Source organism: Colius striatus, chromosome 6, assembly GCF_028858725.1.
Source record: "Colius striatus isolate bColStr4 chromosome 6, bColStr4.1.hap1, whole genome shotgun sequence".
NCBI classification, from domain to species: domain Eukaryota; kingdom Metazoa; phylum Chordata; class Aves; order Coliiformes; family Coliidae; genus Colius; species Colius striatus.
Genome location: NC_084764.1, coordinates 1,684,363 through 1,708,930, shown reverse-complemented (window position 1 = coordinate 1,708,930; position 24,568 = coordinate 1,684,363). Strand labels below are relative to the sequence as shown.

Sequence of the window (24,568 nt, the reverse complement as noted above, 5' to 3'; positions counted from 1 at the left end):
CAGAGGAAAAGGTGTAGTTTGGGAAAGATGCTTCATCTAAGGAGAGATGATGGGAGAAGAAGGCAGTGGGACTATGAAGGATGGAGTTACGAGCCTCCACCTAGAAAGTGATGCTCAGCCTGAGGAGAGGAGTCTTTGTGCCCCTCTGTCACTGTCAGCTTTGGTTCTGAAATGCAGCAAGAGGAATGAAGTAAAAGCAGGAGAGGGGGGAGATGTTAGGAGGTAAAGTGAAGTAACAGGAGCAAAGTTGGGGAGTTGTAGCATGCATGCAAGCAACCATGGGAGAACAACGTAGAGTGAGACACGCTTACTGTATGTGCAGGGTGGCAAGCAAACCTGCTGTGAAAACTAGGAGAGAAGAACCTGTGTCAGGACATGCTGAACTTCTCAGACAGATGAAGTTGCAATAGTACCCCCACTGCAGAGGCAAGGACATCATCTTTTACCCTTAGACAAGGATCAGGAGGCACTGCTCCATGTCTTGGTGTAACAAATCCCTTCCCAGGCAGGGAAGGAGGTAAGGCAAACAGGTTGTTGGGTGCTACAGCTTGTTCTTGCTTGTTCCATGTCTCTGGCTAGATGCTGGACCTATATATGTTTTCTTCTATATGAAGATGTGCTGGACATGAGTTTCTTAAGCAGATTTCATCATTTAGTTCTGTTTACAGTCAAATGCCAAGGCATAGCACAGAGCTTTTGGGCATTTTCTGGCCAACTGTTCCTATTGGGAGGAGATTGCTTTAGTGTCAAAGGGTCCCAGGGCAAGTGTATCCCCACAGGCTCAGTCCTCATGGCATGTGGTCCCATCTAAGTATGACCCCAGTGTTTTTGGTGGAGTGAATTTTGACATGCAAGTAAGGTGATGGTAAGGAGTAGTCATCAGATTTGCAATATCTCCAGGTCTGTGATTTGAAGCACGGCGGCAGGAGGACAGAGGTAAAGAAAAGGTGTGTTTCAGGGGGAGCAAGTAAAGAGCTAAATGAAAGCAAATGTACATTTTACAATCCCTGTGCAGTCTTCTGCCAAAAATAATCTCAGTCACCCAGGGAGAGACTTGGATACACGAGCATTTAACCGTGTAGCTGCTGTCCCAGGCTTCACACGGGGCTTGCTGCCCCTCTGGGTTATTGTGCTCAGCCCTCAGACTCTGCAGTCAATCATTTAAAAACCCACTTGTGTTTCCACTGAGGAAGTTTTTCCTGGAGCATGTTGTTGGACTGGCTTTGTGTTTCCTTCTTGATTTGGAAAGCCCAAGTCTTGGTGATGAGGGAGTTTGCAGGTCCACTTTTCTCTCTCTCTTGTTTTGCTGTCTGGGCTGTGCCTTCCTGATGAGCTGTATCCTGACAAGATCGCTTCAGAGCTCCATCCATTTAAGTCTTTTGGCACACCAGAACACTGAAAGAGGTCAGAACTCCTTTTGGTGCAAAAAGTTAAGACTGAGAAAGTTCAGAAAGTTGTAGAGAACAACAGCATTAAAAAACCCCTCGGGGAGAGAACCCCAAACCCATCACTACCGAACCCAGAAAAGGTCTCGGTGCACAAATGTGCCTTGTTCAGTGTCAAAGCGACTTCGGTGTCATTCAGAGGCTGAGGCTGCACACTAGCCTCAGCTTTCAGGAGATGGCTGGGAAGAAGGTGAAAAGAGCCACCAGATGAGAACATGGGAGAATTTTCTCCTGATTTTAAGCACCAACGTTGCTTTGCATCTTCATATTGGATGGTTTTACTCTGATTGCTTGAGCTTGGTGGAGGTGGTAGGTCAGCCCTTTTCTCCTCTATGAAAACTGGGTTGTGCTTGGCTGGATATCATGCTCTTGCCTTTGGGTGTGGAAGGCAAAGCTATCTGCAGAGTTAGAGCACAATATAGGTCTGGGAAAGCTCAAATACCTTTCACAAAGTGCAGTCATGGCTATGTCATTACTCAGAGTTTAGCTATTGAGTACAACCACAGTTCTTGAGATAATATTAGTAGAGGCTTTATGTCAAGCCTTTCTTTACAGCCCTTTCCAATACTTACAGGGGAGCTGTCACAGAATAGGGCATCTTCTGTTTAATTTCAGCCTGAAGAATAGTTATGCTTTGGATTCTCCTCGAATCCTTTCTAAGGCAGAGATGCATAGGGAGGTTGGTGACAGGTTTAGGAGCAACACATCCAGCCTTTTGCTTGTTTGTTAGTGGAGTGGTATGTCAGCATGGCAATGGTTAACACCTCATTCCTGGATGCTGCTTCCTCCTTGCATTTGTCTAACAAACTGTTCTGAGAAGCCCTGAAGGCTTTCCTTCCTCTCCCTGGGGTTGCCTGCCTCTCAGAATTGAGCTGGCTTGGTTTCATACAGTGAGTATAAGCTGGTTTAAGTCCAGTCAGTCCACACATGCATGCCAGTGATTAAACCAGTGCATCAGTCTCACTTGGACAAGCCATTACTGCTCCGTGTATCCCTTTGTCTAGAGGAGAGCACGCCAAGCGTGGAAGAGACGGGGTGCTACCTTCTCTTTAGCCACTTCATTAAAGAGCTTCTCTCTTATATTCTCCTGCCTGTCTCTGCTCAGTTCAAGCAGCACAGTGTTACAGCAGTGGTTTCTGTATTTTCACTTGCTTAGTTCCAACCAGGACAGCACAAAATGGTCCCTGAGGTTTGTCTTGAGAGCTCAGCCCAGGGTGCTTTCCTGTGCAAATGCCAGCATATCCACAGATACTGTTCCCAGTCCAGATATGCAATTCAAGGCACCGTGACTGTCACCAAAAGTCAAACATTGGGCTGTTGCCTTTCAATAAAACAAGACAGTTCTTACATTACACAGACACTGAGGACCCTTTGAAACACAGTAGAAAAGGATGCAACAGATGGGTGGGAATCCCACAGTAAAGGAGCACATGCAGATGAACTGGGGATTTGTAAACTACATCAAGAGGGAGGGAGGACTACGACTGAGGAGGAAGAAATCAGATGGTGAGCTGTGTGTACTGTTACTTTAGAGCTGAAGACAGTGTCTTGTGATGGAGAAATCCATCTTTCTGTCAGTGCTACATAGCTGCTTTGGGTGTACACCAGTTACTGAGACAGGCAGGTGATATACACACAGTATCTGGCACTGTGGTTTGTGTCTTGGCATTGGCTTGAATGCCTCAGAAATAAAGGAAATAAAGACACCCTTTAGTGAAGGCAGCTGCTGAGAGGAGAGGCAGGTGAGCAGCTCTTTCCAGAACCAAATGGAGAGGAAGGTTCTTGGTTAACACAGATTGATGGACCTCTATGGGAACGCAGTTACAGCAGTGCAAAGCATTGCCTTGTGTATCTGGAGACTTTTATCTGAGGCTCTTACGAGTAAGCATGATTTCTGTATTGATGCTTAAATCAGAGGAGGGAAATAATGACATTAATTATGTTAATTAATTGGATCAGGCTTATAGTCTTTTCCTGTCTCTCAGCATCATTCCTTCCTCTTACAATTCCTCTTCCTCCTGTTCCATTATAATTGCTCTCCTGCTTCCCTCCTCTCCTGGTATGTAACAAGCCCAGTGCTTTGATGTGGCTGCTATCAGCAGGACAAGGTGTGCACAAAGGGGAAACCTGTGGCAGGCAGGAGAGCAGGCTGGCTTGGGAAAGTGGTGAGTTGAGATGTTTGGTAAGCTGGTCTGACAGATGTGCTCAAGTGAATAGGGAGGACTGACAGGTTCCTGCCTTTTTATGCCAGATGTGCAAGAGGGGAGCTGAGGGTGTATGAACTTCACAGCTGAGCAAACGTGGCATCAGGACCTCCTCAGGTCTCTGCATTGCCTAAAAGACTACAGCTCCCAGGCAAATGATGGGATGTTACTAAAGCATGTTGCTTCCCTCAGTGTCACACCTTCACGCTGTAGCTTCTTCCAGTGTGTATGATACCAGCACGACTGGGCCCATGAGGAGTAACGAAAACAGAGAGAAACAGAGATTACCTTCCAGTTTTCCTCACCTAGAAAAAGCAGCTCAGCCATAGGGAGCGAGGAGTTTCAGTAGGGTGCTCATGCAGAGGACAGGCTTTAGGTTCTCAGGAGAACTTCAGGTTGGTTTTCTATATGTGACCCTTAAAATAAAGCTGCCTGGAAGAACATGGAACTTTACACAATTCCATACAACCTTGTCACCCAGCCTTTTCCCAACCTTGTTGGTAAAGCACACGTTAAGGTTTCAAACTGGCTTTGTATCTGCTTTGAGGGGTTGGACAACATGAGCATTGCAGGTCCCTTCCAACTGCTGAAGTCTTTCCAAAAAGCACAGCTCTGTCCTTTTAACTCAGCTTGACTTTTGCCCTATCTGTTGGGAGAGACATGTCTGTTAATAAGACATCACAGATTTTCAGCTAATTGCTGTCTGAAATCCCATCAGCTTTGGCATATCAGCCAAGAGTGATGTATTCATCCATGCATTTCAGTTGCTCACTTAAGGTTGGGGTTTCTTTCCCCCTCTCCAGTCTGTAGCACAGCATGTGTTTGAGGACATGAACAGCATCCACACCTCTCCCCTGTGTCTGTGACTATGGAGCTACCTATTTAGGCATTAAAAGCATTGGAGTGACAAAGTAACTGAGTGAGAGCCAGTTTAGGAAGTGACAGGGAGAGACGTGGTGTTTTGGTGCACAGATTAAAGCACAGCAGGTGGGAAGTGTCTGCTCCTGGGTTAGCGTGGCGAAGGGCTTTGTGCTCTCCAGGAGCCAAACGGAACCCAAACTGGAACCTTTTCCCCACCTGGAATCAGAACTGACCCAGTAGCAGCGCTCAAATTGGAACCTCAACAAGACCTGAACCCGAGAGGTTGCTGGTTCAAAGTCACAGCTTGCTGAAACCTTGCTTTTCCCACAGCAGTGATGCTGTTGGCAGGGCAGCCACCTCCAAGCACGGCGAGCTTCTGGGCAGCGTCACGTCCAGCTTCCCCTTCCCCATGGGACCCTCACAAGTGCCTGCTTCCAGGTGGTGATGGAGAGTTGGTCTGAGTGGCTCTGCAGCTGTGACCAAGACCTTTTTCTACATGCTGAGGGGTGAACTCTTGAGTTGTCAGGCACTTCACAACCTCTCTGCTTCCCTGGCCTTAGAGAGGCAGGAGGAAACTGTGGCAGTACACGGAGAGGATGGGAGGTGGCCAGGGCTGGGCAGAAGAGAAGGAGGGAGGAACTCTTTTTCCAGTGGAGACCATGAGCCTAGCACGAGGGGTTTGGGATTAACAGCATTAGCAGCTGTCAGCCTGAACCCAAGCAACCTCAGGCAAAGCTGAATTCAAACTGGAGCTGAGCTGCAAAACTACTTTGCTTCGCTGGATAGTTCATTTGGGTAGTTTTGCAGCCCCTGGTGTCTTGGCTGATGTTTTGGACAACGTAAGGAGCATGGACAGTTACACTCACACATTGCTGTTGCCTCACATGTCTTGATCTTCTTGGCTTTTCTGGTTTTGTATTTAACTGCACTTGGAGTTTTCCAAGGATCTGCTACTTAATTTTTTCCCCCTGCTGAGCTCTTAGTGATTAATTTGCATTTGTGACTTTGAGTTCAGCAAGCAGAATCAGAACAGCATAACTGCCTCAGCTTTCCTTAGTCCTTAACACTTCTTTAGAGTTTGCTCTATGGCATTTTGGTGTGTGCTGTGCTGCACTCCAGGTCTCTTTACTTGAGTAACACTTTTAAAGTATGTAATTCACACCAGGAGCCTTTTCTGTGTTTACAGTCACTACAGGATTCTGAATAGAACCTGAAACCTCTGAAAGCAGCTTCCTTTAACCCCATGGTTAACAGTTCAGCCTCATGAGACACTGCTCTCCTTCTCTGGAGACACTCAGCCCCAGCTGGATGAGTCCCTGTGTGCCCTGCTCTAGGTGGTGCTGCTCTGGATTGCACTGGATGAGCTTTCCAGGTCCCTTCCAGCCCTTCACATTCTGTGCTTCTGTGACTTCATGAATCTTACAAGCCTCCATAACAGAGTCACTGCAGAACACTTGCTGTCACCATTATTTTGTTCATCTTTCTGGCCTTTCAGGATCTCTCAGGTTCTTGGAAGAGTTTCAGCTTCCCCAGCGTCTGATTGTTTCTGTCAATCTGTTGCAGTCCCAGGGGAGAAGTGTGAAAGTCAGTACAGTTTGCAAAGAATAACTTCATGAATTAAGTGCAGGCAAGAGGAGGTGAATAAACCCAACTGGCTTTCAGTTAGTGATTTCAAAAGGGCTTGTGTTGTGACTATTCAGATGGATAGGAAAATGAGAGGCTTAGGCAGATGTCGCTCTTTTCCCCTCATGTAGAACTGTGCTGATTGCTGTGATTAGACACAAGCCTTTAGCTTCCCCACTGAAGGATGTTTGAATTTTGATTTCCTGATAAACTTTGGGCAGGACATAGATTTTATATAAAGAAATGTATTTATTTCTTCTCTCCCTGTTGTAACTCCCAAAGGCTTTTCCCCTCTCTCGTGTGCCTTTGTGCATAAATAGGCAGCAAAATCAGTGAAAGGAAAAATCTGGGGTTTGTTTTCCTGGTGGAGAATATTTTTTACCTACTTTAGAACATGAAAAGGTATGGGGAGGAGCTTTGTTTTAAACAAGCTGTCTTCCACACTTTCCTTGGTCCACTTGGTTATGTAAAATTGTACCATGATCAGCATTTGCTTGTGATTGTTTGTGATGATATTTTCATTATACATTTAGTATGTAGGTGACCATTTTGCAGGGACTTGGTGGCAGGTGACTGTACAGGCTGCTAGCTATGGCAAACCTGGCAAATAGTTGTTTGCTAATTAAGCTTTAGCAGAATTTATATTCCCTGCAGTAAGTGCCAAGGTACATGCAGAGTAAGCTAGAGAAGTTAAAGTAACTGCTAAGAAGCTGCTCTGTTGGCTGCAAGAAGCAACAGACCAATGAATAATGCTACCAGGAACGATGGGGGATGTCTTAAACCAAGTAAATGCAGAAGTTCAAATGTAGAAGTGATTCTTCTGCTGGATTTCTGGAGGCTTTTGAACATGAAGAAGGTCAGCACCGAGGCGCTGTTGAGCTCAGCTCTGCAGCATTCATGCCCACCTCCGGCTCTGTAGCATCCGTGCCCACCCAACTCTGCTGCCAGCCTCCAAGTGGCAGCATGGCCTTGCCTTGGCTGTGTCAGTCACACTGTAGGGATGGTCTGAAGTTACCTAGGTTAAAAGATAGCTGTCTTTTAAAACAGTGTTTTAATGCTCAAGTTACAATGTGACCTTACAGAGCTTGTGGAGGCTCAAGTGAGGAGGTGGCGGGTGCTGAGCAAAGACAAGAAGGGAGTCAGTGTCCCAGTGAGGCCAGAGGAAGATGAGGGTGAGATGGGGAGGAATTGCTTTGGGAAACTCTTAAGCTGTTGTGTTTTTTTCTGAATCTCTCCCTGCCATTTGGTTAAACCTCTAGGATTAGGTACCTGAACTCAGACTATGTGAATACACCCTTGTCTAGCTTAGTGATGTCTGCTTTCCATTCTCTTGCAAGGAAGCAAGTACTGATGTCAGCTATGTGCCAGTGAGCTGACAACCTCCATGTGAATCTGTACCATGGGCTCCAGTGCTGCTGGACTAAACAGCAAAGCATTGTTGTTAGCTGCCTAGTTCTGCTTATGACACTGCCCTATTTTTGAAGCTTTAGTTTTTGGCACCCAGTTGTTGACACTTTCAATGGGTTTAGGGGACACAAAAATCAGAGCAGTCATCTGAATCCTGTCATTGGTGCTACAGGACCGAGGAACAAGGGATACACTGTGCTGTTGTGTGGCCTTCAAGCCTTCCCTTAGCCCTTAGACCCTATCACATCCAGATCTTGCTAGAGGAGAGGCTCTGAGACAGCTAGGGATAGGGCTGCATGTGTTGCATCTGACCTGGTAAAACAGTTTTTGGTCCAGGCTTAAATTTTACACACAAGATGTTTAATAAACTCTAGCATGCATGGAAGCTCCCATGGGTTTGCATAAAAGGTCAGCTACCTTTAGCAGTACATGTCCTTTTCTTTTTGGTGACTCACACACACAAAGGAGGAGGAAACAAAGCAGTTGAGAACTGACAGCTTGAAGTACCCTGCTTAGTCCTTCTGAGCTTGGCAAAGGGTAAAAGGTAGAGCAAGCACCATTTTTCTGGTGCTTCAACTCTCCCAGCTCAGGTTTCACGTCCCAAGACAGGGTTAAAAATCCTCAAATGAAAGCAACCATATTTTTGAGCCATCTGGTTTCTGAATCTTCCTAGTTTGTGTTTTCTATCCTGGGTAGCTATTAAGCAGTTTCTGTTGCTGTGATTTTCATGTCATTACATGGCTTCAGAAGCCACATGTTTAAGGAAAACACCGTAGAGAGCTGAATTCAGCACAGAGTTATAACCACTGGCAGCCCTGGAGACGTTTGTCACTCTTTCAGTCATCTTCACACACTGCTAAAGGTAAATGTATGGGGGGAAAAAGCCCAGTTTTTCCTTTTAATGTGACTTTAAAGTCAGGCAAAGTGAACTGCAAGGTTGTCTGAAGCTCTTTGGCAAGGGGAGTCAGATTTCCTAGGGCTGGTTTGCAGCTCTGCCACAAGCTTTCTGTGTTGCTTGGGGAAGGCTACTTAGTCTTGGTGCCTTAATCCTTGTCCCACTTTACCTGTTTCATCTCCCTTCCTCAGATATGGTGAGGCATAAACCAGTGTGTTCTAGTTCCTTGAAACAGATCCAGGGCACAGACTTTGGTTGATTTTATTTCTTTTTAAAACAGAATGTAATTAAGGAGAATCTCTGATTCCATTTCAGTGGGAATTTAAATGTGTTGCCTTGGAAAGTGTCTTTATTCTTCCCCATTGGGTGCTGGGTGGCTGCTAAGAGCTCACTGCCATCATTGGCCTTTCCAATGGAGAGGAAACAAAAGTGTTCTCCTTAAAGTTGTGCATTTGTGTTGCTTTTCCATAATGTCCCCTTACCTGCTCCTGGGAAGGCAAAGCACTGATGAATGGATGCAAAATGCCCTCTTGTTGCTCTGATGATGTGATTGATGCTCTTCATGCCAGCTTTGTCGTTTGTGCCAGAGTCAATTTGCACAGCATAGTTTCATCTTGAGGAGAAAGGGAGAGCATAGCTATAATTGCTGGTGTTGGGTTTCTAGGTGCAACCAAATGCTGGTGCTATTAGGAACTAGCACATCTTGTGAATGCAAACTAAAGTACAGCAATCAGCTGCTCTTTCTCAGTCTCCCTCATCTTTCTGACAGAGTTGTGTGCTGAACACTATCGGTTTTCCTAAGTCAAATTTGACCTCATGGGTCTTGGAACCTTTCTGACTGTTTTGCCTGCTGTGCAAAGCTGTTCTCCATCCTCTGTACCTTGTCAGCCCTACTGCTCTTTCTTCTGGGGCTTGGTAGCTCTTACACACCGTGGGCAGGGGCACCTGGCAGGGTGAGCTCAGTGAAGGATGTACTGGTGTCTTTAGGTCTTGTAAGAAGTATGCAGCTTGTTCCTCTGCCTGTGTTACTCGTGCCTGACATGGGCTTTAAAAGAGTGCAAAGCAATCACTTGGTGTCTTTATACCTTCAGCTTCAAAGCCCAGATTCTCAGATGTACAAAGATGAATCATTAAGTGCATCCAAGGAATAAGGCACACAGTACTCAGGGTGGGTGTGCTTTGGGGGCGAGCATTGCTTCCAGCAGCAGAAAATGCTGGCCCTGGTGCAAAGAAGCCATTCAAAACCTCTGCTGCCAAGCTCTTCAATACCCTGCTGAAGTTTGTGCCCAGTTTCACGTTCCACTTCTCAGCCTCCTCTCAGGGTGTGTTTGCTTTCCTCCTGCGTCCAACTGACACTGAGAGGCTGGGCTACTAGCAAGCCCACCTGAGAGGCTCAGCTGGCACTAGCAAGCTTCCCCTGCTGCTGGAGCAGTCGCTGGCGGAGGTGTGGTCCCTACCTGGGAAGGAGGCAACCTTTTCTAGCTGATGCTTCCTTTCAGGTAGTTGTGAGAGCAATAAGGTCTCCCCTCAGCCTCCTTTTCACCAGGCTAAACACCCCCAGCAGCTCCTCATAAGACTTGTTCTCCAGACACTTTACCAGCTTTGTTGCTTTGCTTTGGATGTGTTCCAGCACCTCAGTGTCTGTCTTGTAGTTAAATGTATATTCCATCTACTATTGACTGTGCAGTTCCCTCAGAGTGCATGCTCTGCAATGCTTCCTCATGACTGTAGGTAGAGTGGACTTCACCCTCTGCTTGCAAAGCAGCAGTACCTTTTATTGACCAGGTAGCTGGCAGCTGTGGTGATAAGGGATACTTGGAAAGTAGCTTGGGACACTTGTGGTAGTTACAGCATCATTTCCAGCTTCCTGGTGCAGAGAAGGTGAGGCTTCTTCGGTGGGATCTGGCACAGAAAAGACACTTTGAGATGTGTGGTTCAGAAAGCTCTGGAGGGAGCTCTGCTGGGCGTGGATGGGAGGCTGAAGTGACATCAATGACCTTTCCATGTTCCTCTTGTCCTCCACTGAGACGGTATCTGGTGGAGTACCAGATGTGCAGTAGGGAACTGAAAGAAAAGAACAGCACTACTCAAATCTGTACTTGGTCTTTTCCTGTGGCTGATAATCTGCTAATTACAGCTGCAATTCCAAGCTGTTTACAGCTGAAAAGGTGAAATGAGATGCTTCGTGAGCAGCCCAAGCCTGATCTAAACATACAGGAACCAACCAGTGAGCTGCATTGGGTGGGCACAGTGAGCCAAGGAACCCATGCTTGGTGTGGTCACTCCCTTCTGGATGTCAGAGTGTGCACTGGAAGTGCAGCTCACATGGAGATAAAGAACCTTTCAGTACCCACATTAACCATGAAAAGCTACGTCCCTCTCTGGGGCGTTTTGTCCCCTTGCAAGCTGCCTTATGTAAGGGACTCCCCACTGTTATACTGCACTTGGGGGCAGATTTGCTTCAGGACTTGTCATGATTCAAGGGTTTATGAGAGCCAGCAGAGAAGGACTCTGCACAAGCTCTTGACCTCGTGTTGTTTGTTTTCCCCATTGTGCTGGCTCATGTGTGCTGGCTGCTGGCCTAGGAGCAAGGAATGAAGGCTGTCTGCTGTTTGTCTTAGCTTGAGGGCTGAGGGATGGAAGCCTCGTTTTTCTGCCTGGTGTGGACAGGTCTGGAGTGACCCCTTTGCCAGCAAAGACTCAGCCACAGGCCAGCAGTAGTTAGGCACTGATCTTTAGGGAGGCTCTACTGGGAATTCTGGTCTCTTCCCTAATTCTTTGATAAAGGCCTGGTTAAAGCAACTAATTACTGAAAGGAGCTGATGCTCTTACACCATTTCCTCATCAGCCACTTCCAGAGAGTGAGTGTTCTTCTCTTGACTCCACAAGCACTTGGTGCTTGAGGGAAGCAGTGCTGGAGCAGCTCTGTTCTCCAGCAGCCACACTCTTACATGAACCCACTCTCATAGAAGATGGCACTGTTTTGCTCTTGAATAACCAGAAGAGCTTGAGCTGAGATATGCAGGGAATTCAACCTGCATGTGTTCTGTTTGTTTGCATCCAGTGTGTTCTATGTGCTTGTGTCTCCTGAAGCGTGTCCAGCAGTGCTTCCCTGCTGCCTGCACACCCAACGGCACGGGGCTGCTGGGAGGGACTGTCCCCAGCCAGTTGCTTTCAGGCAGTTTTGTTTATTGGTGTTTAATCAATTCAGCCATGCTCTGAAAGGCAGGCAGACCCTTTTCTTAAGAATCTTTGTTTCTTTGCAGACACTCATTTTGGTTTCTTCTGCTTTGATGTCCTTGCAGTGACCTCACACCGGGGTGGTGTGTTTTGTGGTGCTCTCATCTTCAGCAGCCAGCTTAGGTCGGGATGAAACATCTTGGAAAGGAAGGAATGTGAGACAGGCCTCCTTATCTTGGAATGGATCAGATGGAGGCTGCTTTGGTTTAGCTGTCGGTCTTTTTGGGTTTTCTACTGCTCATTTCCCTCCTTGAAGCTGTCTGGTGTAAGAGCTGTTCTCAGAGCACACTTTGAGGGTGTTAGGAGTATCAGAATAGACACGATAGTGTTGGCTGTGCTAGTGGGGTAGAGTAACTCATAAAGTTGTCAAACCCTGAAGCTTGTCTCTGCAGTAATGACAGGCAGTAATGTGAGACTCTTCCTAGGGAGGAGAGAAACTCCTGATTTCACCATTTCTGTTTTGGCACTGATCCTGAAGGGATCCTTTAAGGGAAAGTGAGGGCTCATTATATTTTAGGACTCCCTGTGAGAAGTAAGATAAAAGCCTTCCTATGAAATATCCCCCCTCCCTCAGCTGCTTTTCAGCTGGGAAGTGTGGCATGGCAGCACAAAGATCTGCTCTCTAAACCACACCTTACTCTCTTGGAAGGCAGAAATAAAAGGAAAAGCCAAGGTAAAGAAGTGTCCTCCTAGTCACAGGGCTGGTTTATGGGTTTGGAGAACAGGGGATGCATTTGGCTACAGCCTCACTTTCTTCTAGGTCTCTTTACTGGATGGGAAAACAAGTGAAAAGGCTGAAGGGCAGGTGAGCATCCTTCTGTTTACAGAGTCTGTTTCCTACCCAAAGCACACTGGTACGATCCATAAATCCTGGTTATGTTGTTTCAGGCCAGGAGCAAAACCTGTGTCGTGGGGGTTTGTTTCCAACCCAAAGGTGATTTTTTTGGATGCAAGAATAAAGTTCAGATCTTGGCACAAATGACACGAGTGCCTTTGAAAGTAAAGAAACAATTTGCCCAAGAGCTGTCGTCTAAGTCATCCCTGACTTCTGGTCCCTTCGGAAAGTCCTGAGTGCTGGGGCTCTCCCCTCGCAGCTGAGACAAAGTTCATTGCTCACTGCAGCAATCCCAACTTGAAAAGGTTATGGACTGTCCTACCTTGTTCCATCTGTGTCTTTAATTAGATAGATGTGTGTTTATATACAGAACCCAAATAGGAAAAGCAGTCATTTTCATTAAACTTCAAACAGCTCTCTCTCCTCTTTCATCCTCTCTTTCCATTCCTCTTCCCAGTTCACATGTTTTGGTTCAGTCCTGGCCTACCTTCATTTCCCTCAGAAGTAAGCAGCTGTCTGATCTCTGTTCTAATGCTGACTTTGTGCACGTGTGCCCAGCATCTGCTGGTTTACGCCTCTCTCTTAACTGTCGTGACTGGGTTCTGTCATTCTGGTTCATCTCTTCCTTGACATAATTTCCACCTCCTTCTCTTCATTCAGTGAGCAGTAATGTCCTGGGCATTAGGTGGTTAAGGTCAGGGCAGATTAACTGGAAACACTTTTTGCTGCAGTTAACCTGGTGATCTATCTCGTCACAGTTCACTGGATGTTAAATGACCTCCTTTTCTCCCAGGTTTGCTAATTCCCTTGCTGGAGGCTGTGCCAGAGCTGATAAAACTCTGCATTTCCCTGGGCTGCAGGTAGAAATCTTTTTGTAAACTTCAATTTACTTCCTAGACATCCATTTCCTTGGAAGCCATTCTTGGTCTGCTGTGTCACTCCAGGACAGGGTCTAGTCCCTTCATCTGCATCTTTCCTCTTCAGGATTATTCTTCAAAGTTAAGAGTTGATGCCAAAGTTCTTCACAGCATAATAGAAACACCCTCTCCTTTTTGCATATCACAGATTGTTAAGGGCTGGAAGGGAGCTGCAAAGCTCATCCAGTGCAACCCCCCTGCCAGAGCAGCAGCACCTAGAGCAGGGCACACAGGGACTCATCCAGGTGGGTTGGAATGTCTCCAGAGAAGGAGCCTCCACAGCCCATCTGTTGGGGAGGTGGTGGCATGGAGAAAAAGAATAGGATGTGACCTTGAAGAGCTTAGAGAAGACACTGAAGAATGAGCAGGATAAAACCCCCTCCTGCCTTCTTTTTACAGAGAGCAGCTTGGGCACTAACAGGTAACACAGCGTTGGTAATGCCCTGGGGAATGTAACCCAGCGTCCTGATCTGAAGGATGCAAGGGATACTGCCAGAGGATTCAGGTTTAGTCTTGTACTTTTCTCCAGGCTAGTTCAGCCACTGAGGGACTGATCCAGACAGCAGAGATTTTCAGCACACATTAAGAGGTACAAAGCGAACTCGTGACAAACCAATTCACTGTGTAGCACCTACAACAGGATCCTTGTTGGCCAACTTAGGAGGTGAGCAGTTTAAGCTAGACTTTGAGACTCTTCCTGTAGTGTTATTCTCTCTCTGTTAACTAGCTCAGATTTAACACCTGAGTCCTGGGTGGCTGAAGTTGTATTTCTCACTCTTAGGTATTCACCTGGCAATTTATGGTAAGCAATAGCTCAGTCTCTTTGAAAGTCCTCTTGGGCATCCCACCTCTTCACAAGCTATGCCTATGAAAACTAGGTTTTGGCACGGAGCAGTTGGAATCTCTCCTTCTGGAAAGGAATTTGGCACATGCTGAGAGGAGACTTGTGGCAGAACTTCCACATTTTCCTGGCAGTATTGAAGAGAAAGTGTAGAGGATGGAATCTTCCATGCTGTTCCACATGGCTGTTGCCAAGGTGCTGGTGGTAGGCACAGTGCTAGATGGAGTTCAGCAAAAATAGCCCTGTGTTCACAGCCTCATGTGAAGAATGTCCCTTTTGACAGAGGAAAAGCTTTGTCCATCAAAGGCAAACCATCAGACCATAAGCTCTGATACACCTGCATAAATCTGATCTGTTAACTGGAAAGCTCAGTGAAAAATTGAACCACTTGTGGTGTAAGGGAAAAGCAGGATGAAGCAATTTACTGTTAAAAATAAGCTGGGCACCAGAAGAGAGGTTACCTGTTTGTGAAGCTGATCTGAGCTGATATTAGAATCAGTGGCACACCTGTTGGTAACTTGTGCCTGGCACACAGCCTGTGAACAAGTACATGAGTGTCAGGGATCAGATTGTTGTGAATAGTATGACAGGGAGTCCTCTCAAAAGAGAAACAGCAAATGCAAAGCTGGTGTGCTGCTGAAACCTGCTGACCACAAACTGATCTGGAAGCTCCCTGGGCAAAGTACAGCAGTTCATTATTCTTTTCTATTAAATGCAAGGCAGCAGAACATCGCTGTGGAAACTTGCTGCCCAAACACTTCCTAGGCTATTCCCTGGAGACCAGGCGTGTTCTCTACTCTCCCTACCACACAGTGCATGGCAAAGAATGCAGTGCCAACAAATGAATGCCATTAAAAGGCAGAATCTGGGGATGAAGGGAGGAGGCATGCTTGCATTTTCCCATCCATTTGGCCTAAAGGATCTCAGAAGTAATTTTCTGACATGGTTTGGAAAGGGGAGGGAGTGTGTGCCTGTCCCTGGAGGATCCCTGGCTGCACAGGTGGGCTTCAGTTGGTGGATTTGTTGTGACTTTGGGGTGCTGGAAAACCGAAAAGACTTCAGGAGCTTTAGGTAGTGTTAATGAGGACAATGCTGTTACAGTCTTCAAAGAATAAAGGTGGGTTTAAGACCACTTTTTGCTCCATGAAACGTGGTCTTTTAAACTCAGTCCCTATTGTTAATGAATCAAACGCACCAGCATTTTCCCGTTGTTTTGCTCAAGGTTGTAGTCAGAACCCAGTGTGTGACGTGGCTCTCCTTTTCCCCTTTTTAAACACCAAGAGAACAGCTGCTTTTCATACTGAGATGCTTCCAGTGTCCTCTGAAGGAGTGGCACAGCAGTGGTACCACCGGTCGCCTTGTGGGGTTTCCCTTGTGAATACAGATTGCACCCTTAGTGGAACAGCAGCATTATTGGAAATCCCACCATTTCTGTTCAGTAAATGTCTGTGTCTTTGTTCCCTCGTGTGCTACCCAATATCAAGCCACATGCACCCCAGCCCTGCAGGGCTGAGGAAGCAGAGGTGTAACACAGCATGCCACTGGTGGATTGTTTGCCCTAACACGCTCTGTCCTTCCTATGCAGATTGATAATCTCATAGCCAGTTCCTTCATATCTCAAAGGTTCTGAAAAGGTGTGTCCCCAGGAGCTAATTACAAAGACAGATAACACCAGTTGCTGCTTCACTGGGTATCTGTTAATAACCTGATACTTCTAACCTGGCTGAATGACCCCAGATTCTCTTTCTTCTCTGTATTAGAGACCATCCATTCGCTTCTTTTATTTCTGTGCTCTGCTTATTTTATTGCCCTTGTGGCTATCTGATATATACCACTGTCATATGAGAGTAAAAGCATCAACCATGACTTTGTAAAATCAGTTGAGGAAGTTTTGTGCACACATCAGCAAAGGAAAAGGGTGAGGGGTTAATAGAAATGCGTTGGTAGGTTTGACAGACAGTGCTTGGGGGTGTCAGACATGAGATCACACAGGTACTGCTGATGGACACCAAAACAGGTGCATCTGTGCTTCAGAAAGTGAACAGTAGGTTGCAAAAGCACTTGTTGAGAATAGAGGTCACAAGATGTTAGAGGGATGCTTGACAATAGATAAGGTATTAAATGGTGAAGGGGTTGACATGGGTTTAATTGTTTAAACTATTAAACAATTGTTTAAATTGTTTAATTTAATTGTCATTTAATTGACATGGCTTAATTTCTAGCCATGGGTGGTTAGAAATGGATCAGGCTGCTGCCTGGCTCTAGAAGCATGGTGTTATATGGAGTGGCTCACCCTCTCCTTCCCCACTCTGAGACCCACCTCTCCCTCCCAAATAAACCTGTGTCTGAATGATGGAGTTTAAATAGAAGACTTGCTAATAAGGTTATTTCCAGCAGTACCCATTTCAGGAGAAAATGGCACCAGGAGAAACACAAAACAATCTAACGTACAAGTCTGGGAGAGTATTGTATGCAAGCGGCCAGACTTCCAAGAGTGAGAGTGCCACGTGCCTGGCATCACTAGTAAATGAGCTGTGATTGTGTGGAAACACAATACAGCCTGCAACCAGAAACCTCCTGTCTCAGCTTCAGTGCCCAGCTTATTACTGAGAAAAAGATGGAAACTTCTAACTTTTGTCAGTGTAACGGTTGCTGTTAGAAGTAAACACCAAGGTTATGGTGTATGCAGCCAGTTCAGGAAGCTCCATTAAACTCCCAGCAGTTTTAGGCCAAAGTGGGTGTTAGTCTGCTTAAAATAAACAGGAAAGGTTTCCTTTTATTAGCTGTTATTCCAGTTTATTTGCAACTGAACTGGAGTAGCTCCTAACCAAATGCATCTGGGTAAACTTCCATTTGCATCAATTAAATGCCACTGGAAAAGTCGAGGGCAGAATTTGCTCTCGTGTAACTCAGCTGAGGCTTTCCCTGCTTCCCTCCTTTGCTCAGGTGCAAACTGAGGTACACCTTCAGATCACAGGGAAACAGCTCTCACTCCACTCTCTTGGTAGAGGACTGATGAAAAGCAATTCTGCCCCTGTTAACCTTGTGGTTTGATTTGATTAGCTGATGCATTCACGTGATGACTTCAGAATGTGATGACTTCAGATGTCACCATTATCCCATTTGATTTCTTGAACCAAATTCTTTGTGACTTAGATTTTCATTTAGAGAGTTGTAGCCAGGTTTGGCCCAGTGCTCTCTTGGTTTGTTCTTAATATTTCCTCACTAAGTTTCAGAAAGCAAATCCCTGCAGAGTGCAGAGGTCTAAGCCTTGAGGGGGAAAAAAAGAATCCCAAGTAATTTAGTTTTGGTATTTGAAAGCTATTTGGCTTTCTTTAAATTAAATCCTTTGTTCCAACATATTGCACAATACTTCAAGCAATAATATCCTGCAAGCTGCAGTTTGCTCCTCACAAGGTCCAAAGTTAACTAACAGGTAATTATCCACAAACTGCTAATTGCTCACTTTGGCAAATCTCTTCAGTGTGACAGTTCACACAGTTAACAGCAGGTCTGTGCCTGTGCTGTGAGCTGAGGTGGCAGGAAGGTCCATGGAAACAGCAAAAGGAAAACACCTCTGAACTGCCAACACGTAGCTCCACTGAAATATCATCCTGTCATTCCAAATGACTCATCATGTTCATGTGTCTGGAGACCTGGGTAAGGGTCAAAAGCTTTTCTGTCTAGCAGGCTTTAGCAGTGAAAGTCAGTCAATCCTGATTGTGACTGAGTACACAGCATGGTAAGGAGCTAGAACAGAGGGAAAGCTCCAATCATGTCAAACCACAAGTGGGAATCAAGGGAGGGTTTCAGCAGAGAGGTGAAAGGCTCCTACAGATGAAAGTGTGTTCTGTAGGAAGCAGAAATATGTGAAGTGTCTTAACACAGCCCAGGAGAATAACCAGCACACTGCTGAAAAATGTTGTGTCACTGATGCTAGAGCAGCCTTACAGCCTGATTCCTTCGTGGCTTTTTGTCTGGCTTGGTGTTGATGCCAGACTGCTTGGACTTATGCAATGGTGGTGTAATCTGCCAAGGCAAGGAGTAGTCAAGTGTGTGACAGTGGATTCACTTGAGCAGCTAACCGTGCTGCAAACACAGAGGGCTGTAGGACCAGTTGAGTGCCTTGGGTTATTGTGTACAGCCTGCCACAGTCCCAGGCAGCCCTGCCATGGCAATTGAGATGAGAAAGGGCTGCAAAACATTCACCCTGTGCTAGGAGTGCTGAAAAGCAGGAGCTGACTGGGATCTGGCAACGGAGCAACGCTGTCTTACGAGTTTTCTGACCCAGGCCAAGTGCAGGAGCCAAGAATGAGGGTCTGATCTCTTTCCCATATTCCAGTTGCATCATTCCACGTGAAAAAAAGCACAAAGCAGTTGCCTCATTAAATGATAGTTTGGTTTGAACTGTATCACAAAGGCTGCTGCAGCACTGCAGGCGCATCAGACTGAGGCAACTGAGCGTGTGCTCTGAGGTTTGTGGGAGCAGCAAGCAGTAATACTGTCAGTCCTTTCCACTGGCTTTGTTTCTCTAAACATCTGAAATCAATTTTGGACAGCTTAAATAGCAGTATCCCACATGCCAAGACTCTTCCTGTTCAATGGAATGCCGTGAAGGGAAATTGCTTTGCTTAATTGCTAAAATGCTGGGTTTCAATCTGCCAAGCACATTGTCCTAGGTACCCGTCCCACTAGCAGGGGAATGAGGTTCTAGGCGTGCAGCATGCCTACTGCCCTGAGATCTCAAGGTAGTGAAGAAATAGGGCTCATCCTTCCTCAGTCCTCTGTAACCCAGTTTTCAGACTGATTTCTGAAGAAAGAGCAGAGTTAGGTTCTAATGTCTCCACCGGTGGCACAACACAATGAAGAGCTAAGATGTGCTTTTAGGGTGTTTGCTGAGCTCCTTCATAGGAGCTGCAAGTTTGGATGTTCACTGACCTGCCTCTTTTCCTTTCCCAGTCTCAGCTGTCTGACTGGGAAGGGCAGGAGAAGCATGGCCAGAAGATAACTTGATTCAGCCTTGGCTTATGTGTTGAATGCAAAAAACCATCAAGACGGGTCACTGTCCCCAAACTCTTACAGAGGCCAACAGATCCTGACTTCTGCCTGTGTGGTCTCAGTGCACAGGTTTTTCTTGTTTCTAGTCCATCTACCATTGGTGTGCAGCTCATGAATGAAGCAAATGTACAGACAGCTCTCCACTGTGGGCTCCAGGACGTAAAAGATGTTTCACGTAGGTTTAAGGAACAGCAGCTTTTGTGTAGCTTAAAAAGAGGTGGCCAGCAGCCAGCCTTCAAATAAACACTCTCTTCTCTTTCATTAAAAGAAAACATTATCATACTATTAAATTACAAACCAAATGGGGAAGGTATCTTTCCCTGTGTACAAGATATTATCCTTTGAAGTCGTAGAGCCCAGAGTGATTTTCACATGAGGGTCAGCAAGTAGGAAAGAGAGAAAAAGTAAACAAACCAGTACCATTGGTTGTTTTTCACATTCCTCTCCTGGTTATAGAAACACATGTGTTTGGATAACAAGTTTCTCCTTGCCCACATCTTTTTTTCCCCCTCCCTGAACTTTAACATCACTTTTTCTGTATGTGTTGTTTAGGGTATGTTACCTTCCTGCTGTGCTCTCCATATTGACAAAGAGGGGCTGAAATTGTGACTGTACCTTTGTAAAACGTTTTGGAGTCAGAGATTCTATTCAAACTCTTGTTGATGCCGTTGCAAGAGGGAGTAGGAAGCTTGAATCTACCTGAGATAAAGCAGAAACTTCATGGAAGAGATGATAAAGGGCCAGATTTTGTCCTGATCCTAAACAGCAAGCCTGTTCAATGAGAGACTCCTAATGACCACTCCTGCTAGTTACTGCTGTTTCTCTTCTCTTTACAACAATGCACATAAAACTTCTGACCCACAGACAGGCATGCTGGCAGCTCAGAGACTGCAGAACTGAGTGGTCAACGTGGGAAGTCAAGAAAGTGACTCGACAAAACAGCACGAGGGTCCCCCTCGTTTTACATTTGCACCAACAGCTGTCTCTGCACTTTGTGACCAGAGTTTCTTGTGCCCTGACCCCTTCCAGCTCAGCTGGGGGATTTATGTGCTGCTGACAAGGGTTTTCTGTGGCAGCTGCTGAGTGGGTCTCTCTATCACCAGGTATCACAATGTATTCAGCATTCTAAATGCTACACAGAACAAAAAAAGATGTGTTTTGTCCTTGGGTTTGCTTTGGATGATTTGGTTCTGAGCTCTCTTTGGAGGGTTCCAGACACTTGCTGTTTGTGCAGACTGAACAGTTACTACCTGTTAAAGTTTGCTAATGATTACCTCTTGGAAATTTCCCTGCTCTGGGTGACCTTCCTGGTAAAGTCCTCCTCTTCTAGCTAGTGTTTTGGCATGTTAGTGTTTTAACTAGGTGGCTCTTTTATCTTTAAAGACATCAAGCTTAGGCAGTAGCAGTTGCACTCTTTTCCCTTGGTGAGTCTGCACTGGTAAGTGATGGATGGCACGTTGCAATAACTGTCAGGTCAAATTACTTGCTGTTGCTCCAGACCACTTTCCCTGATACACTTGAACTCGTGTTTCAAATTCATTAACCAAAGTGAGAACTGTAGCCATAACTGTGGTCATCAAAATGCAGTTCAGAATGCTTTGCTCTGTATTGCTGTGACACTTCAGAAGACACATGAGCAGCAGGAGCTTGGTGATGAGAGGAGTCGATCTGAATGGCTCTGTAGCAGCATCAGACCAAGGACAGCCAGGAATGTTGTGGTTCTAGCAAACCTCTCTCATTCTACACCCCATGTACCTGCTCCTGACTCCTGCTCTGGATGTTTCCTTCCACTGGGAGTATTTGTGCAGTGTTAGAGTAAGAGATTTGAGCCTCGTTCTTACACTTTGATACATCAGTACCCTCACTCACACGTTGTGCTTTTGGCACCAGACTGAATTTCAACACCAGGATAATAACTGGGAGCTTTTCTTGCAAGACTTTTAGCTTTCATTACAGAGGCTCTTGTTGTACTGGTACACATCAGGAGTAGCTGTGTAACTCTGAGTGTCTTTATAGACTTGATGGTTGCTCAGCATTTTCCACAGCCTCCTAGGACAAAAATCAAATAGCTCTGCATCTCCTCCTCTGCTACTCAGCTCAAGTCACATGTGGGTTGGTTTTTTGAGCTGCTTTTGGCCTGGGAGTGGTTTCTTGGGTCTGAATTATTTATTCACTTAGTGTTGAATTTTCAGTACCTGTGAGTTTTCTTTGTGACAGGTTTATTCAGACTTTTCCCAAGCCCTTCCTCCTCCCTGGTTTGAGATGGACATCATTTGTGGGGCAGTCTCAGAAGTGATGAGTTGATACCAGTAGAAGCAACTACCTAGCAGACTCTTTCAGCCTTTTGTCTTTCTGTAAGGGTGGTGTAACTTTTTCTTCTTCTTGAGAGAACAGGTAAAGACAAGAACAGCCTAATCTTCTTAACAAAGCAGTCAGTCCTTAGTCAGGGTGTTGAAAGAAAAGGATCTAGGGGACGTTCCCAGTGTCATATGTTTAGTGCTGATTCTCCAAGGAGGATTTTGTGATTTGGAAGCAATACAGTAAGCTCAACAGCAGGAAATCACAGTGTTCTTAAAGATGGGCATGGTCAAATGAAATGGGTACTCACTCTTTACCAGTGACACTGCCCTGTTTCAATTCAGCATGATTGTTTTCAGCCTAGAACACACCATCTTGTGCTTTCCCAAGGTGGGGGTTTCGGTTTTGCTCTGTCACGTGTGTCAGTGCCACGCTGTGTGAGCAGCTGCATATATTGAGCTGCTTGGTTTAGAAATCCTCTTTTTTATGTAACATTTGGGTGTTTTTCTCATTGTTAGGTATGGTGACATATTTTTTTCTTGCTTCCTTGCTGGGTTTGTGTGAGTATCACATCAGTGTGTGAGAGCACTGTGCACAGCTGTGCATGCTCTCTCCAGGGCAAAACTGTCCTGAGAAGCACTTTGCATGAGGTTTGTGCACCAGGCTTTGAGTAGTGGTGTGGAAACCTTCTGGGAGCATGCAAGCTTTTAGGCATTTCTCTTCTGCTACCTGTATCCCTCAGTGTTGCAGAGATCACTGGCAGTCACGTTTTCCTCAGCAGACAGAGCATTTTGGGTTGCTTTTAATGAAACTGCAAAAGGATGGAATTGTGTGCTGTGGAGGGATCAGTTTCCAGTCCCCCAATAAGCTCGTAACAGCTCGTAAATATTGGAGAAAAGCTTGTAGGAGTTAACAGCCCAGAGTCCCAGAGAAGGAAATCAGTCTTGTGGTGGTTCTTCCTTCACCAGGAAGGTTGATAAGACAACAGTAACCAAGTCTTGGTATCACGCTTCTGCTAAAAGCACGTTCCCCAGGAGATTGATCCTCTCATCTGTGCTGCTTTACACCGTGGCTCAGAGGGCTAACAGCAGAGAGGGGATGGGAACCCTGCTTCTGAGTAGTGTCTCTGCTAAACAGCACTGTGGTGTGAAAACTTCTGCTCCTACCTGGTGAGAGTCAGCAGAGAAAGGTGTATAGCTAATGATGATGTATGGAGCATCCTTATAGGTATGTGTATCCTGACTCATGCTGCTGTGCAAGGGTTAAGTTCTCAAAAGGGAATCCTTAGATGACAAGAGCTGTTGGCAGTCATCCTTGTGTCAAAAGTAGATCAAAGAAGGAAAGGAGTGCAGCAAATGTGCTTTTGTTCCTGGACAGCCTCTGTGAGCAGAGCAGCCCCTGAGGGATTCTTGGTGCATAAGTTTAGAGCATTCTACCTAGGCTGTCCCTAGTAAAACAAGGATGGGAAGGAATATTAAGTAATGTTGCAGATCAGGGGAGCTCAAGGACACCTCCAAGTCACTTTTGTCCTCTCCACTTGTTATGTTGTGTGAAATCAATCGTTTCCTTTTTACTGAATTGAATTCTCCAGGATCAGTTCCACACTCACTGGAAGAATCAAAGCCTGAACCTGACAGTTCTGTTTCTTGCACTTTATCACTGGCACACAATGCAAAGCATTGCACTGCTGTGCCATGGAAGCTGAAGGGCAGGGAGATGGAGCTCCTTGCCACAGGACACAACGTGCAGAGGCATCCTGAAGCTGGTAGCTGAACATTTCCTAAAGGTCAACTGTCCTGCAATCATGCCTCCCATTTCTCTTTCTCCTGTTTACTGGTCTCTATGGGCAGCTCACAGAGAGGGGTTTTTTTTTGCCCCCATCTTACCATACGAGTTTGAAAACCAAATATTCTGTCTCATGGGAAGTGGGTTTTGGAAACCTTCTTTCATTTCCAGTCGTGACAAAGGCTCCAACTCGTGACATTTTTCACCAACCAGATTGTTCCAAGTGTGTGTTTTGACTTAATCAAGATGAGACAATCAGTAAGGCAGCCAGTGTGTTTTGAAAGCATTAGAGTATTTTCCTTCTGCTAGGTTTTACAGCCTTTTACAGCGTTACAAACCCTGAGCTCAGAGCAGATTACAGAGGAAAGACAACAGATTTCAGCCCTAACAAAATGCTGTAATGGTTTCCATGTGAATATTTGGGAGTTATTAGTATTTCCCATTAAGTAATGGAGCTGGCATTTTCATATGAAAACATGCCATAAGAAAATAGCCACTGCTCAGTGTTTTATGGTCAGCAGCAGAGAGTGAAGCTGTGGGTAGTCTTCTGAGGGAGCCCTTCTCTTCTGCTTTCCAACTCTCTCTGCATCTCCAGGCTTGATGTCTTCCTTCACTTTCCCTTGTGACTAATTACGCCTGTCACATCTACATGTGTGAATTCACACATACAAGCCTCCTTTCAAGCTGCAATTGAAAACCCCTATAATGAGTGCTGCTCTAAAGGAAGAAACCATTTCTGTTTCTCCCCCTAAATGCATGCTCAAAAGCACAAGAGTTTGGAAGTGCTGCTTCATTGGAAGGCAAAATGTATTTCTGACGTGTATTCCTTCTTTGGAGCTGCTTGAAAACCTCACTTAAGAGATAGACACATCTCCCTTAACTTTATTGATTGGAGTTACATGTCTAATGTAAGCCAGCCATCCAAGCTGTGATGATCCTCCGTGATGATGGTTCTTGGTCATTTTAACACCAGTATCTTAGGGTGCAGCTTCTCATCTGATTGCCCTGATGACGAGGTCGGTTTGAAAGGCTTGCATCCTTCCTCTCAGCTTGTCATCCTTGTTTTTAGGAACTCAAGGAGATCTGTATTCCCTCTCAGTAAAACACAGTTATGCCTCTCAGTTCATAGAATCATAGCAACATAGAATGGTAGGGGTTG

At 45.8% G+C, this 24,568-nt stretch overlaps 1 protein-coding gene across 1 annotated transcript in view; it reads left to right on the top strand.

Annotated features, from left to right (window-relative positions):
* The window catches only part of LTK (leukocyte receptor tyrosine kinase), a 73,974-nt gene that overhangs the window by 662 nt on the left and 48,744 nt on the right, over positions 1-24,568 (top strand). The gene's annotated exons all lie outside the window — the stretch shown is intronic.